This window comes from Panthera onca, chromosome C1 (genome assembly GCF_046562875.1).
Source record: "Panthera onca isolate mPanOnc1 chromosome C1, mPanOnc1 haplotype 2, whole genome shotgun sequence".
Lineage (NCBI taxonomy): Eukaryota > Metazoa > Chordata > Mammalia > Carnivora > Felidae > Panthera > Panthera onca.
This window is the reverse complement of record NC_138346.1, coordinates 43,426,452-43,443,367: the sequence shown is the minus strand read 5'-3', so window position 1 is coordinate 43,443,367 and position 16,916 is coordinate 43,426,452. Positions and strand designations below refer to the sequence as shown.

The following is a 16,916-nucleotide window of genomic DNA, read 5'->3' as shown; positions in this document are numbered from 1 at the left end:
CTGTTTTAAAAAACCAAAAAACAAAAAATGTGTCCTCGATTTCTGGGAATATATTTCATTTAGTTCTTGAAACCTCTTGCGTGTTAACGACAGCCAACTACAGTATGTCATCAAAGCATTAAAAAAAAAAAGGCTTAATTCTAATAGCTCTCAAGGAAGTAAAGGAAAGCTGTGGAATATCTATCAGATTTTAAAAGGCCACTAATCAAAAGAGATCTTGCAGAAAGAGTAACAAACTTAGACTCTATTTAATGTTTGCTGCGATCATGACTATGCTTTTTAGAACTGGTTGTATGTAAAATCTCTTAGGCAATTAATTCACTTTTAGTACCAGAAGTAGTGGATTGTGAAAACAATACTACTTGAAATTATTCCCTTTTGGAAAATTAATTAAAAATATGCATAGATACATGAAGCACTAGTGATAGGAAGTACTTTCATAGCAGGAGAGCAATTCTGTGTTTACTTATTTGTATAAACATACTTGGAGACTACAAAATTGAGTGTACTTAGCATATACTTTTTTGGATGGGGCATATTTAAGTCCTCCCATATTTAGAAAATAAAAAAGAAGTTTATTTTCACTAGGGAAATCATTAGAACCAATGCTAATATGGCTATTGAACATCTGTAAAGTAATAATATCTTCAAGAAAATAACATAAAAGCAATGCAATTTTAGAAAAGAAAGAGTTCCCCAATAGATGAGAGAGATTATTGTTTTAAGCATGGGAATTAAGAATGGGCTGTAATGGTCAAGGAGATCTGGCCTTAAATCCTGGCGTCAGAACTGTTCAATACGTGACTCATTGCATTTGTTTCTTGGTTCGTTTGTTCATTTGTTCATTCATTCATTCACCAAATATACGCTTATTAAAAAATTACCAGGGTGCCTGGGTGGCTTGGTCAGTTAAGCATCTTACTTCATCATGATCTTGTGGTTCATGAGTTTGAGCCCCTCATCGGACTGTGCTGACAGCTCAGAGCCTGGAGCCTACTTCATATACTCTGTCTCCCTCTCTCTCTGCCCCTTGCCCACTCGTGATCTCTCTCTCTCTCTCTCAAAAATAAATAAATGTTAAAAAAAAATTTTTAAAAATTACCATTTATGAAGCATTGTGCTAGGAACATAATTTGTTTCAGAGAAAATGCCTAAATAGTTGATTACAATATGCTTTGTAATTGTTACTACAGAAATATGTACCAATAGCTGAGATAGCAGTGCAGAGGGAATCACTCCAGAGAGGCCAGAGAAGAGTGTGGGGAGAGAGGTGGTCATAGAGGCTTCATAGATAATGCAAACAGCATTTGAGCTAAGTATGTGTAAGGATGAAAACCCCTGAAATTCTAAACAGAGTGAAAAACATGATCAAAATCAAAAAGGAATAAAAGTCCACTTTGCATGTGAGTATAGTTGTGCGTAGTTTGATATGACTGGAACATGGCTTCACAGCGGTAGGTGGGGAGTTTCACTCTCTGCTATGAATCTTGGTCCTTCACCCAGTTGGCCAGTGACCCCTTGGCCACCATATTAGTTTTCTTCTTTAAGTCTATGTTTTGAATGGCTGAAAACCCAGGTATATTAGTGAGGTGCTTTCAGGTTTCAAGGAGCACAGCACAAGGCATGTTTCTGATCCTGGATGATTGGAATTTATTACAAAGGTACAAAAAGAAATTAGGAGGCAAGAAAATGAAGCCATTTTAATGGAACAATCAGGCCTCAGGAAGAAGCAGAGCATTGTTCATCAGTCCCTAGGATCACAGAGCAATTCTAATGTCCCAAAAGCAATACTGGGGTTGTTGTCATGTAGATGGGCATTCCTCTTGCACAAGATACCCTTCCATTCACTTGATTCAGCTTCTTTCTTCTCTGTTTCTTCCTCCTGCTGTTATTACTGCCCTCTGGCTAGTTTATTTATCTCATGAATTTTATTTACTCATTGCCTCTATTAGCTCATGGAGTTGGCTTAGTCTCTGCTTAGTTTTCTGGTTCCTATTTCACTTTGCTTGGAGCATCTCTCTGTGTGCTTTTGTGCAGAAAACAGTTAATAAAAGGCCCCAGGACTGCTGTTCTTAGAAAGACCTGCTTGCAAGGCTGGCCCTTGATTAGCATCTGAGAACTTAGGTTTCAGGAGGGTTCTGACCATTTGCTAAATGGTAAGAGTAGCTCAAGCTGCCTCAACTGTTTGTGCAAACAGTAATGGCTTATGCTAAATACATACTTTCCTTCTGGCAGTCAGGAATTTGGCATGGACCAGGAAAAGGACACCCATGTAACCAATCCTCAAAAAAACCTTGGGTGCTGAGTCTGTAATAAGCTTCCCTGGTAGAGAGCATTTCATACCTGTTGCCACAGTTTGTCACTGGAGGAAATAAGTTCCTCTTGTGTGACTCCACTGAAGATTCTTGGAAGCTTGTACTTGATTTCCTCCACACTTTGCCTTATGCACTTTTTCCCTTTGCTCATTTTGCTCTGCATCCTGTTACTATTTTAGCCATTAAGTCTGACTGTACGCTGAGCACTGTGAATCCTCCTAGCAAATTATTGAACCTGGGGGTGACCTTGTGAACCCCTGACACAACTTTGCTTTCAGACTCCTAAAGAAAGCATATCTTACACTCCACTACCCAGTCCTTATTATAGTCTAATCTCCGGCTATCTCCACATCCCCATCTCCTATCACTCCCCCAGCTCCTTTTCTAGTTACACCAGATTCCTACTTCAAACATTCCAAACATGCTCCTGCTTTATAAGGCCTTTGAAGTCACGGTTCTCTTGGCCTGTGCCTTTTCCCCTAGAACTTCGTGGCTGTTCCTCACCTCATTCGTGTCCCTGCTCACATGTCACCTACCTAAAATAAATATCCCTTCCTACCCACATGCCTTAACTATATATCCCCTTGCCCATACCAATTATTCATAGCACAAAATCAGTATTTTACAATATACTGTTTATTGCCTATCTTTCCCAACTAGAGTTTATTAACTAAAGGAAGGCAGGGACTTTGCTTTGTTTACTACCCTATTTTTAGTAGCTAGAACAGTGCTTGGCTTGTAGAAAGGACACAAGGTATACTATGTTTGCAGAAGGAATGAGTTAATAAATCATACATCTCTGTTGGGCATATATCTCATACCAGGCCACATTACATGCCTTTAGGTCAGGCCCTGTGATAGAGACTGCTGATCACCCATCAGTATCTACTCTCTCCTTATTTTGTAGTAATAGAACTCCGGATTTTTGGCCAGTCACATGGCCACCAGTACATTTCCCAATCTCCTGTGTTGATAAGTATGGCTATGTGACTAAGTGCAGGCCAATGGGATATAAGAGGAAGTTGGATGTGTAACTTCCAGAAAATATCCTTAAATAGAGTGGGTTCTATTTTTCCTCCCCCTCTCCCTTCCTGTTGGGTGGAACTGGTTGTGATAATTGAGCTTTGGCAGCCATATTGGATCATGAGGCAACCTTAAAAATGGGAGCTACTGTTGCTCAATGGAACAACAGATAGAAGAGGCCAATACCAATCCTGAAGAACCTACCTCTGGACTTTGACAAGAGCCAGAAATAAACTTCTATCTTGTTTAAACCCAGCCATGTGGGATTTTGTCTCACTGGAATGTGGTTCTAATCCTAACTAATATAAGCACTAATTTCCAGTCCAACTTCTTACAGCCAGGTGGTGGAGTTACACAGTACACAGTATGAAACCATATGAACTGTTCCATTTGTTTGTTTATTTATTTCTAAAGTTTGTTTGTTTGTTTGTTTAGAGAGGGAGAGAGCAAGCATGGGAGAAGGGCAGAGAGACAGGGAGAGAGAATCCCAAGCAGGCTCCCTGCAGTCAGCGCAGAGCATGACACAGGGCTCAATCTCACCAACCGTGAGATCATAACCTGAGCTGAAATCAAGAGTTGGACACTTAACCGACGGAGCCACCCAAGCACCCCTATTCAAAGGAAGCTGTGGGCATAACAGGAAGGCTGGCAAGCAGAATGTTATCCTGTGGGAAATGTCAGCTATGGAAAAACATTATAATAATGCTCCCCAATGAGTCACACTTTCCTGTATCCACATGCATTTTTGCAGTATGATGTTGCCACCCTTTCCATCAAGATGCAGAGGCTATCTCTCCACTCCCTTGAATCTGGGTTGGCCTTGAGACTGTCCTTGACCAACAGACGGTGACAAAAGCAACGCTGTGTGAGTTCCAGAGTCTTAGCTGTAAGAGACCTTGTGTGGTTGCCGGCGAGGCCATCAGAAGTCACTCTCAGACGGCCATCCTACAGAATCATAAAAATAAAGCAGTTGCTGTTTTAAGCCACTAAGTTTTGTCAAGATTTGTTATGCAGCAACAGGTACCTGAAAATTAATCTAAATGAATATCTGTTTCTTGCTGCATGAAGATCCTCAGACAAGTTATAAGTGAAAAGCATTTACATTAGTTGAATTTGGTAACTTTTAAAGAAAAATATAAAATCTTCAGCTTACACACTTTAGTGTTAAAAATGACGAACACAAGTTTTAGTTAACAATTAAATGTTAAAAAGAAGTAGCACAGGATAGTAGAAAGAATATTAGGTGAGACATTGGTAGAACTGGGTTACGGTCCTCCTACCATTAAGTAATTTTGTGACCTTAAAAATGTTGCCTAGCCTTTTGGTGTCTCATTTTCCTCAGGTGTAATAAGCGGACCACCTTACTGCTCACTCATTCATTCCAGAATCACTGATTACCTCTAACTTTTGGGAGTGACTACCATGAGGAGTGAGATGAAAGGAGACTTTGACTTTCTACTTCTACATTTATGTGTAGAACTGATTTGATTTAAAAATAAAAACATGGGGGCACCTGGGTGGCTTAGTCGTTGAGTGTCTGAGTCTTGATTTCGATTCAGGTCATAATCTCAGGGTCAGGGAATGGAGCCCTGCATCGCGCTCTGTGCCAAGTGTGGAGTCTGCTTAAGATTCTCTCTCTCCCTCTGCCCCTTTCCCCTGCTCACTCTAATATAAAAAACTAATCAATAAAATCAATCAATAATAAAAACACTGATTAGTTTATAATCCTCAAAGATCATAAAGATGTTGTTATGGGCTGAATTATGTCTGCACCCAAACTGATATGCTGAAGTCCTAATTCCCAGTACTTCAAAATGTGCCGTTTTTTTAAAAATTTATTTAGTTATTTTGAGAGAAGGAGAGACAGAGAGACAGAGCGGCAGAGAGAAAGGGAGATAAGAGAATCCAAGCAGGCTCCACACTGTCATCACAGGGACCAGTGCAGGGCTCCAGTTCACCAACCGTGAAATCGTGACCTGAGCTGAAATCAAGAGTTGGACACTTAACCAACTAAGCCACCCAGGTGCCCCCAAAATGTGCCTGTTTCTAAACACAGAGCCTTTAAAGAGGTGAGTAAGTTAAAATGAGGCTGTTGGGGTGAGTCCTAATCCAGTCTGACTGGTGTCTTTATAAGGAGAGGACATTTGGGTGCATAGACACCAGGGATCCCTTCCCACAAGTGAAAGATCACGTGAAGATACAGTGAGAAGGTGGCCATGTGTAAGCCAAGGAGAGAAGCCTCAGAAGCAACCAATCCTGCTGACACCTTGACTTTAGAATGATACATTGTGATAAGGCAAATTTCTGTTGTTCAAACCACCTAGGACTGTAGTATTTTGTTGGGGCGGGCCCAACAAACTAATACAGATATTTCCTGTTCAAAAAGAACTAGTATCTTCAATGGGCACAGGGTCCCTATTCTGAGGTGCTCATGTTCAAATAGGAGAAACATTAACTTTTAATACAATGCAGTAGGATAAATGCTATGGTGGAACCATGTAAAGAGTACTATGGGAGTCCAGAGGAGGGGAACCTAACTGGCTGTGGAGAGGGAGACGATGGTAACTCCAACAGGGAGAGTTTAGAAAACCTAACCTATGGGTGAGATGTCATCTTCATGTTGAAGGAAGAGTAGGGGATAATAACCATCCTAATTACTGGCCTCTCTGCTGACCCTCTGTGTTTGGTTGTCATATGGAACATTGGTCCTATATAAAAATTTCAAGGGTCAGTAAAATCTCAACAAACACACAGACACAAAATGGAAAATGGGAATACTGATGTAGTATTGTCAATGTTGTTTTACTTAAAAAAAAAAAAAAAAAGACATGCAATCTACCATTCTCACTGTATCGAAGGCATTTTAACATAAAAAATAGAAAGGACGTTATCTCATAATAAAAAAACAATCCTTTAAATTAAATGCATTTAGCTTTAAATTACTTCCATAGGCCTTAGCTTTTGCACTGCACACAAACTGGTAGTCTTAGACCAGCATTTCATGGCCACTAGGGTTTCAATGCCACTTTTATCAGTCAGCTTATGAGCATAGTATTTGATTTCTTTGTATGGCAAAAACTCCTGGTTTTTCTCTGCCTATATTTTCCTTCTTCCATAAAAATAGATGGATGGCTACTAGATACATGGCTACTCAGCTAGACTACGTCTTTATCCTCTTTTCAAAACTGGGTATGATTATGTGGCTAAGTTTTAGCTAATGGGATGTAAGCTGAAGTAATGTGTTATTTCTGGGTCATCTCGATCTTAAAAGATAAGCCACTTGCCTTAGAATTCCTCTTTGCCTTTTCCATAGGTGGGAGCACTGAATGTGCCCACAACCTAACTTGGACCACAGGGATGAAGAGATTACCTCCGGGAACAGTGAAGCAATAATAAATGGAAGGAGGGTGGATCCTGGAGTGACTCTATGGAGTAGAGACTCCCTGCCAAGCTGAACTGCTCACCTTACTGTAACATGAGAAGGACGTGAACTTCCATGTTATTTAAGCTCCGCATGTAGATGTATATATACTTTTTGGCGTTTCATTTTGGGGACAGCTTGGTCTTTTCCCTAATAAGCTTTCTCTTGCTTTTACCATGATTATTTGCCTTTCAACTTCCCCTTCAGAAGTTTCACGCCACTCCTACGGCTCCTGCCCACAGAGGATATGTGAACAGCTAGGTTACCAGAGAAAGACCCTGACATAATACTCTCCTATCTAGGTGTGGAATTCCCCCAATGGAGAGGGCCAGTGACCTTCTTAGTTCTCTTGAGTAGTTTTTCCAGTTAAGTCTCCACCTTGTTCCCTTTGACCTACTTAGATGGCAGTTAAGGGAACCATTCCCAGGGTGGACTGGCTTACCAATCAATGAACCCAGCTCACCCTCAGGACTTTCCACCATGCCTATATCACTTCTCTTTTCTATCTACCGAACACTGCCTCTTTTACTTTCCAGAGAACTACATAACACACATTCTCTTTCAAATCATTGACATTTGCAGCAAAGAGTTATTGAACAATTACTTCGTAAGGTATAACAGAAAATGATGAAATAGGGAAAGTACCTGACTTTTCAGTCTACTTGGAAAAAACGGACTAAAAGGCAATTATAAGTTAAAGTGAAAAGTTGTAGAATTCAAATCAATATAGTATGGCATGGGAATACTTGAAGAAGCACCCAGCCCAGTGTTTGTGGGAGGGAGTGGTCAACAGTTTAGGTGCAGAGAAAGGTGAAGTAAATGTGTACACTGGCTGTATAAAACTATATGCCTGTTAAGAATAATGCCTAATTTTAAAACTTCAAATAACTTAGAGTACAGAAAGTAAAAAGTGAAAGTTCTTCCCACACACACTGGTTTTAATACCCACTGTGATTTGTTAATATTTGTTTGATGTGTCCTTCCCGATAAATAGATGTGAAAACAGATATACCGATATATACCTATGAAGGGTTTTATTTTTCAAAAATCTAATCATAATATACACATTATTATGCAGCCTCATTTTTTTCCCCACATAATCTTCTTTATCATGTGCATATATTTACCTCATTTTAAAAATAGTTCAGACTTCCCTACTAATGATTCACTAACTTATTGTTCATAAATCTTTTTTTTGACATACAGGTTGTTTTCCATTTTTTTCCCTTGTCATAGTAGTATTTCAAGGAACATTTTATCCATTGAACTTAGAGATAACTATCAAGAGAAAAAAACTACAATCTGAAGATCCTATACCTGCCCAAAAAATCATATGCATAAGAGGAAAAAAAAATTTTTTGTAAAGTATCAGAAATTTACCTTCTGCTTTTCTTTCTGGGGAATTTACTTGAGGACTCATTCTAGCAAAATCAAAATCAAAGTAAAACTGTATCTCAGGGGGATTTGAAGTGTATAAAACATGAATGAGTAATCAACCCGGTACAATTTAAAAGACCAGAATAGAGAATCAGAGCATGATTCCTGAATGAGGAACTTAAATATTATACATTTTTCTTAATGTTTATTTATTTTTGAGAGAGAGAGAGAGAGAGAGAGACAGAGAGAGACAGAGGGTGAGCAGTGGAGGGATAGAGAGAGAGGGAGACACAGAATCTGAAGCAGGCTCCAGGCTCTGAGCTGTCAGCACAGAGCCGGATGTGGGGCTCAAACCCACGAACTGTGAGATCATGACCTGAGCCAAAGTCGGACGCTTAACTGACTGAGGCACCCAGGCGCCCCTGGGAACTTAAATATTAGAAAGAAATTGATATTTCCCAAATTAAAATTTAGGCTTCTTTTGATTCCAAAAAAATCCTGAGAGGGGTCCGTTTTTGAATCATGACAGAATTTTCTAGAAAAATAAGTAAGAATGGTTAAAGAATGTCTGTAACAGAGAGGCTGGAGGCTGGTATTCGCCTTATCTGATCCTGAAGAATTATGAACATACAATTGTTAAAGCATTTTAAGTATTGAGAATTAGTAACTTAGAAATGATAACCTGGAACTAGAACTTATAAAATATAGAAAGATATTTTAAAGAAATCACAAACTCAAGGATAAGGAATTGTTTCTTTAATAATGTGGAGAAGAAGAAACTTTTTAAAGACTATTTTATTAGAACTTTGCATCACAGCATACATACAGATAGATTAAAGAGTTAAAATTCGACCACAAGAAATTGGGGAAGGTATAGAAGAAAGTTCATATCATCCCTTCTTGAGGAAGGACTCCCTCAAGTAAAAGCTCAATGGAAGAAACCATAGGAAAAGATAACAGATTTGACCATATGAAAATAAACAGTTACTGTAGTACAAAAAAATTGAGATAGAAGGAAAAGGCAAATCACAAACCAGATCTGTAAAACATGTACTGTAAACAAAACAGGGTTACTATCACTTGTCAAAACTCCAACGCTGGAGATTCAGTAGGTCTCGGTCTAGTCTGTGCCCAAACCTTCACGGATGGACATGTCTGAAGAAAAAAATACAAAACTACGTGCGGTGGTCTAACTCTAAATTTACTGTGAATTGCCTTCAAGTAAGAAATCGGTCCTGATGTAAAATCGTAATACATTTCCCTAGTTCACTCACTGTCCCACATTCCCTGACGATGATTTCATATCCTCTTCCACACTTCAAACTTCCAGCATCTCCTCCCCATCTTCACTCTAAATGGATGATCTGGCTTATTTCACTCAGAAAGTAGTAGCAACCGGAAGAGGATTTCCATACGCTCACACCACCACGACGTTCCGCCCACTAGCATCTCCCCTAGTGCTAGAATCTTCCATGCTCCCATCAACCCTTTCACAGGGCCCCTCGCTCCCACCCCTTCTTACCTACTCAAGCACAAGAAGGTGTCTCCAGAAATTCCCTCTATCTACTGAATCATTCTCTTCAGCCCACAGTCATGGTATTATTTTTCATATATTAAAAAAAAAAAATCTCTTTTGTTCCACTTTCCCCTTAAGTTATTGGCCCCTTTCTCCCCTCTGCTCTGCAGTAATCCCCCTCAAAAGAGTTAGGCATCCTTGTTTTACCATTTCCAATTCCTTGACTTCCATTCTCTCTCGACTGGATCCATTCAAGCTTTCACCAGCTTCAGCGTAACCGCTCTTGTCAAGGTCAGCCATGACTTTCCTTTTTGCTGATCAACCCTCAGTTTTAGCTCACCTCATCTATCAGCTGCATTTGACACAACAATCACCACCTCTTCATGGAAACATTCGGTTCACCTGGCATCCGGGACACCGCTCTCCTTGCGGTGTTCTTCCTTCTCACAGTTTTTCATGTCTAACGTGGCCCTCTGGATCCTTCCACATCCCCCCAACTGTTCCACTTGGTAGTCTTCCCCTTTTCGGTGAGTGACGGCTTTCTTTCCAGTTGCTCAGACCAAAAGTCTGGAAGTCATATTTGATGCATCTCATTTTCTCAAACTCCGCTTACAACCAGAGAGTAAGCCTGTTGGCTCTATCTTCAAAATAGACCTAAATTCTTATCACATCTTACCAAGGTCACTGTTTCCATCCTGGGTGCAAGCCACAACATATCTCAAATGGATTTATACAATAATCTTTTAACTGTCTTTCCTGCTTCCACCCTTGCTCCTTTTATTTCTCTATAGTCAGAGTGATCCTGTTAAGTCTGATTAGCATATGGGTCATTGCTCAAAACGTTCCAACAGATTCCTGTCTCAGGGTCAAAGTCCAAGTCCGCCTATATGATATGCCCCCTTCCCATCCTCATCTTTTACACGTTCTCCTTGCTCACTCTGCTTCAGTCACAGCAACCTGCTTACTGTTCCTGGAAAAAGCCAGGCAGCCTGAGCCTTTTCGATGGCTTCCTCTTCTTTTTATCTTTACTCAAATGTCACCTTTCCTGCCCACTCTCCCCAGTCATTCCTGCTCAATTCCCTCCCTTGCTTCATTTTCCAACTTAGCACTCATCACCCTCTAACATACTATATAACTTGATTTAGTCTATTGTTTCTGTCTACTCCCATTAGAATGTAAGCTCCATGAAGTCAGAGATTTTTGTATTAATTTTTTTTTTTAACTGATGCAGTCCCAGTGCTGGCACATAGTAGTTGTTCAATAAATGTTTGTTGAATAAGTTAATAAACTATGTTTGATGAATATACAAAGGGCAAATGGAGGTATAAATCCCTTCAAAATTCCTAAAATGTCAATTGATAATACATATCAGAAGTCTTCACTATACATTCAGTAATTTCATTTCTGGAAATTTATCTCAGTGCAGGACTGCTCAAGCTAGAGTAAAGGAAATAGTGTTCCAGAATATTAATAGGTATGTGGAAAATAAGGAAAATATTTTGGAAAAAAGTCTCTTTTTACCTGCTGTGGTTCAGCATACAGTGATGCCTGAGTCCCACCTTTAGAGATCCTGATTTAATTGTTTTGGACTGGATGTCCCCCTTGTCATGATAATGATTATTACGGAGATCCATTAATTCATTAGGGGCTGTAGTGGTACTCTTGTTCACATTTCTGGGCCTGTATTTTTTTCATATACAAAAAGAAGGGGTTAGAGTACATTATCTACATGTAAGCATTCTTCCAACCCAGACACTCCATGTCCACATGGAAAATACTCTTAATTAGGGGTGTGTATGGAAGCGTTGGCTGTTTTTTCCAGGTTACTTATTGACATACGTGCCTGCTTGCATGCATGTGAAAGAAGAGAATGTGCGTGAGCTTTTTAACGCTCTATAGGTTGATTTTTTTTTTTAAATACTTATTTTTGAGAGTGCGAGCGAGGGAGGGGCAGAGAATCTGAAGCAGGCTCCGTGCTGTCAGCCCAAAGCCCGACGTGGGGCTTGAGCCCACGAATTGTGAGATCATGACCTGTACTGAAGTTGGATGCTCAACTGACTGAGCCACCCAGGCACCCCATATAATGCTCTAAAATAAGAAGAGTATGCAGCTCTTGATCTTGGGGTTGTGAGTTCAAGCCCCACATTGGGTGTAGAGATTACTTAAATAAATAAAAAAGAAAAAAGATTAAATGGTATAATGTTCTGCAATAAGAAAAGGCATTTATTTTTATTATCGGCAAACCAAGAGAATAAACATTCCGTGAAGAGTCATCAAGCCCTCTACCCTAACACGTTCAGGCAGGATGTTAGGGGAACCTGTTACATGCTCCTTGTAAGGCCAAATAGAGTATGTTAAGGAATGCGATTCTGAAACCAGGAGAGTTGATTTTGAAAATTACCCCGGATTTATTTATTTTTACATATGTGTTAGTCTATGGGGGCTGCTTTAACAGAATACCATTGACTGGGTGGTTTATAAAAAACAAATTTATTTCACGCAGCTTTGGAGACTGGGGAGTCAAAGACCGAGGCACTGGCAGATTTGGTGTATGGTAAGGGCCTGCCTGTCTTTTTGCTGCATCCTCCCAATGGCATAAGGGCTGAAGGAACTTGCTGGGATCTCTTCTATAAGGGCATCAATCCCATTCATGAGGGCTCTACCTTCTTACCTAATCATCTCTCAAGGGCCCTACCTCCACATTCCACGTTACATTGGGGATTAGATTTCAATACAGGAATTTGGGGTGTCATATGGGCACCTCCATCGGTGGCAACATAGGACAAAGGGAACACACCAGCAAGCAGTGCAAGTGACTCTTTTTGAGGCATCTAGACCCACAGTATGAAAAAGAATTCTGATTCAACAGAGACCTTCTCATGTTCTTTGTATGTGTGATCTGTAGCATTTCCTACAATGTTCCTTTAAGTCTGAGGATTATGATACATACTCCAGTTAGACAAATCTCCCAATAAAGAAATGATTTTTTTTATGAATTCTGAGTTCAGTTGCCAGTAATATTTTGTTTTCTCAGCTGCATAAACAATAAATTCAGGCGGTTATTTAGATGTGTGGTGCACTTGAAAGAAACTTTTTAGAACACAGAAACCAAAGTTGTTCACACTATCATTAAAAAGATAATCTAGCTCAGTTGAATTAACCTACTTAGGGATGCATTTCTTCCCAAGAGGAACTACAAAGTTATTCCTCACAAGGGGACTTCACTGCCCCCACTGCAATCAGACATTAGGGATTAAATAATGTGTAATTTCACTTATCACTATGAACTACAAAGCCTTCAAAAAAAATCCAATTACCCACTTAGATAACCAAAGAAATGCACTTTTAAGGGCAGATAACCTGTTTTACAGATAAAGCTATTTCATGGAACAGTTTTAAATCGTAGCTCCATAAGTTACTATAAAATGACTTCCTGTGTATTATTAAATATATTATTAACTTCTTGTATATTAATTATTAAATAATATATTAATAAGTATAAAGTGCTTATAAGTATAAAATGCCTGGCACATAGCAAATGCTCAGTGTGTTAACATTACATATTGAAAATATTACTAAACATTACTTATGAGTCTTTTGGTTAAATCTTTTTAAGAAGAGTAAGAAAAGACCATTTCTTGCTGATCTTGCCAATTATATTGCAAAGCAGATTACCTCTGTAATATGAGAACACTGTAGTTCTTGTTAATTTTTTGTTAGTTTCACCACAGAAGATGTCTAATTTCAAACACTACTGGTCAGCTATTTTCCTTGGCCAGCTATTTTGATGTTGTAATAGTTTTGAATGGATGCATAATGCAACGAAAGTGAAAATGATTTTTGTGATCCCAGAAAGCAAAACACGTTAGTGAGCATGGGTGTGGGCGGTGGCAAAATTTACAGGAAAACCTTTATCAGTGAGGACCCAGATAACCAGAACCTTATGTACAGGATTCTGATGGATATCCTTCTGTATTGTACTGGATCTCACTAAACAATATCTTCTTTACACGGAATGGTGGTCTTGAGGTTCTGGCCATTAGCCTCTCACTATCTCATATGTTTATGTTTGGTCTCTGCAAATGAGGAGGGCCTGAGGAACAATAGTCTTAAAAGGAAAATCATGAAGTAATCTTGTGAAAGCAGTAAAGAATCAGTGGTATAATCATTATGACCTAACTGATTCGTCCTCAGTGACAAAGGATCTTTGTTTATTTCATTGAATTGTACATTAGGAAAGATTATCTGCGTGGCAACTGTTGTTTTTCAAGACAGCCCCTTTCTCTTTTTGTTAACCACCACTCTTGAGGAGTGATTGGGGTTCGTTGAAACCAACTGGTCTGGATTGAAGAGTTCCAGCACTGACCACACCATCTTGTTTCTCAGATGTCTTTAATTTTAGCGAATGAGAAAGCACTTGGTTGCCACTTCCTTTCTGAGAACAGCTGAGTTAGTCAGGGAAGGAAGTACATGTTTGGGCTGAGTTCTCTCCAGTGGGGTAAGGGCGGGGCTGGGCTGAGGAGCATCAGCTTCTGCTTTTGTGGGGCTTGGTTTCCTAACTGGTTCCTCTTTATCAGTGTCAATAAAATTAGTCTGAGCAGCTCTACTTAATCCCCTTTCTGGGCACAAATGACTGAGGCTGCAAGGAGTGGCTAATTTGGTTTGTCCAAACTCTCGGCTACACGGTGCCCAACATTCTTAATTGGTTTCCTATCTATTGTTAATCTTTGAAAGATCGTGTCCACCTTCTTTTTTTTAAAAAAAAAAAAAAAGGTCTGATTTAAATATTACTTCTGTGAGAACGTTTTTGCCTGTGTTGAAGAACATACCTTTGAGTAAAATCTAAATGAAGCATCAAGTCCCGCTAGATTAATCTTGGTGGAATCAGAGCTTCTGATCTGAAGTGATGGTAGTCTTTGGGAGCCCTGAGGATGGATGTGGTTCTGCCATTACATGTTTCATCATTTGTTTTATTTGATGTTGAAATCATACCTATGAGATTATTTCACACCACTTTCTAGCATTACACCCGTGTCTTTGGCTCTCCTGGCCTTATTTGTCCATGTGATGGGAGCTTCTGCTTCCTTAAGAATGTCTTGTTTCTCCTATTAATCTGATCATTCTGAAACTCTTCTCGGGCTGTAATATATCTATGCCACTTCCTCGCAGATGTTTGGGAAGTGGGAGTTGATCTAAAAATATTAAGTAAGAATCAAGGAAAAATTAAGGCTTCTGCCCTGCAAATTCTGACTCTTCTCAACATTTCTGTCACCATCACAAATAGTTAAGGAGATGATTCTTTAAAGCCCTACAGATGCATCGTACTACTAAAATGTTTAATTCTACCGCTGTAATTTAAGTCTAAAAATTACCTTTAAGCTGGAGGGCTCTGGAGTCAAGATTGCTTAGATTCAAAACTGAGTCTGGCCATTCTCTAGCTATGTGGTCTCTGGTGAGTTTCATCATCTGTAAATTGGGGATAAAAGTTAGCAGTCACCACATAGGATTGATGGAAGGATTAAGCAATCACAGTTTAAGCTACTCTTGTTCTTCTCTTCTTTATTATTTTTTTCATGTTTATTTTTGAGATAGCAGGTGAGTGCACATGTGTGTGCTTGCGGAGGGGTAGAGAGAGAGGGAGACTGAGGATCTGAAGCCAGTTCTGCAGGGACAGCAGAGATCCTGATGTGGGACTTGAACTCACAAACCTGTGAGATTATGACCTGTGCAAAAGTGGGATGTTTAACTGGGCCACTCAGGCGCCCCTTCTCTTCTTTAATAATAAAAAATAAGTGGGGGAAATAGTATTGAGTATCTACTATTTACTAGGCACTGGTTAGACTATTTGTGATCCTACGTAATTCCCTGAGGCCAGCTTCATCTTTCAGATTTTAAATTATGACTAGAAAGCTTAATCAATTTTCCCAGAGGTCACACAGTTAAGGAGTTGGAGCCCAGGTTTGTTTCTAAAGCACATGCCTCTCCACTATGTAGGGCAAAGAGGTAAAGAAAACTTTATTCATTTTTTTTCCAGGTTATAATTTCTCAGGGTTTCTAACTGCTGTTACAGGATGTATAAAAACAAATGCATAACTTGATAGGACATGAAAAGGCACAGAGGAAACTTAAATGCACGTTACTAAGTGAAAGAAGCCAATCTGAAAGGGTCACGCACTATATGTTGCCAACCATATGACATTCTGGAAAAGCCAAGACTGGGGAGACAGTAAAAAGATCAGTGGTTGCTGGGGGAGAGGGAGGGATGAGTAAGTGGCACACAGATTCTGAGGGCAGTGAAACTACACCGTATGATGCTGTCATGGTGACTACAAGTTATCACACATTTGTCCAAACCCATAAAACATCAAACACCAAGAGTGGGCCCTAAGGTTAACTATAAACTTTGGGGGATAGTGATGTGTTAATGTAGGTTCAACTATCACAAATGTACCACTCCACTGGGGAACATGAAAATGGGAGAGGACAAGCATGCATGGGAGTAGGGGATATATGTGAAATCTCTATACTCTCCTTTAAATTTTGCTGTGAATCTAAAACTTCCCTAAAAATAAGTCCATTAAAAAAAAAAAAGCATAGAGAAGAAAAGCAAAGTGACAAAGGGGTGACATGTAAGAAGGGAAGGGGAAGGAAAAGAAACTTGCAAAGGAATTTAACTACTTATCTGCCTACTATTACAGTGCCAAGGTGCCAAGACCAGGTCAGATGATTGGTGTTCAAGTCTTGCTTGCTCACAAGTTGCTGGGTGACTTTCAACAAAATATCTCACCCTTCCGGACCTCAATTTACATATGCTTAAAAAGAGGCGGTCGAATTAATCTTCAGTTCCCTTTTGGTACTAAAATTCCAGCATTGTAGCTAAAGACCCATCCCTGCCTATTTTGTTTTTTTTTTCCTTCCACCCAACTAGTTACCCTGGCCTAAACCTGGACTCAACTGCACACTTTTTTTTTTTTTAACGTACTCACTGGGTCCTAACACAGCAACTGCTCCTTGTGACCACGGGACTAAATGGCCGGGGCGGACGTCTGAACTCTGAGCGAGAGCAAAAATACCCTGAAGTTGGACAGCCAGCACTAGAAACCGCCACCGGGAAAATTGCAGGGCAAAGCGGACGCGGCGCAGCGATGGCGGAAGCAGGAACGGGCGGGGCGGGGCCGAGAGCCTATTGGAAGGCTGAGAGGGCGGGGCCCAGGCTGACAGCCGGGGAGGAAAGAGGGAGACTGCGCGGACGACGCCGGACGGT

The 16,916-nt window shown here is 39.9% G+C and overlaps 1 long non-coding RNA gene across 1 annotated transcript; it reads right to left on the bottom strand.

Annotated features, from left to right (window-relative positions):
- Positions 1 to 3,722: 3,722 nt before the first annotated feature.
- Positions 3,723 to 16,890, bottom strand: LOC132671549 (uncharacterized). Its single transcript, XR_009607142.3, has 3 exons — positions 16,635 to 16,890; positions 15,025 to 15,118; positions 3,723 to 4,283 (listed from the first exon to the last, which is right to left on the bottom strand). It is a non-coding gene; the product is annotated as an uncharacterized LOC132671549 (long non-coding RNA).
- Positions 16,891 to 16,916: the final 26 nt, after the last annotated feature.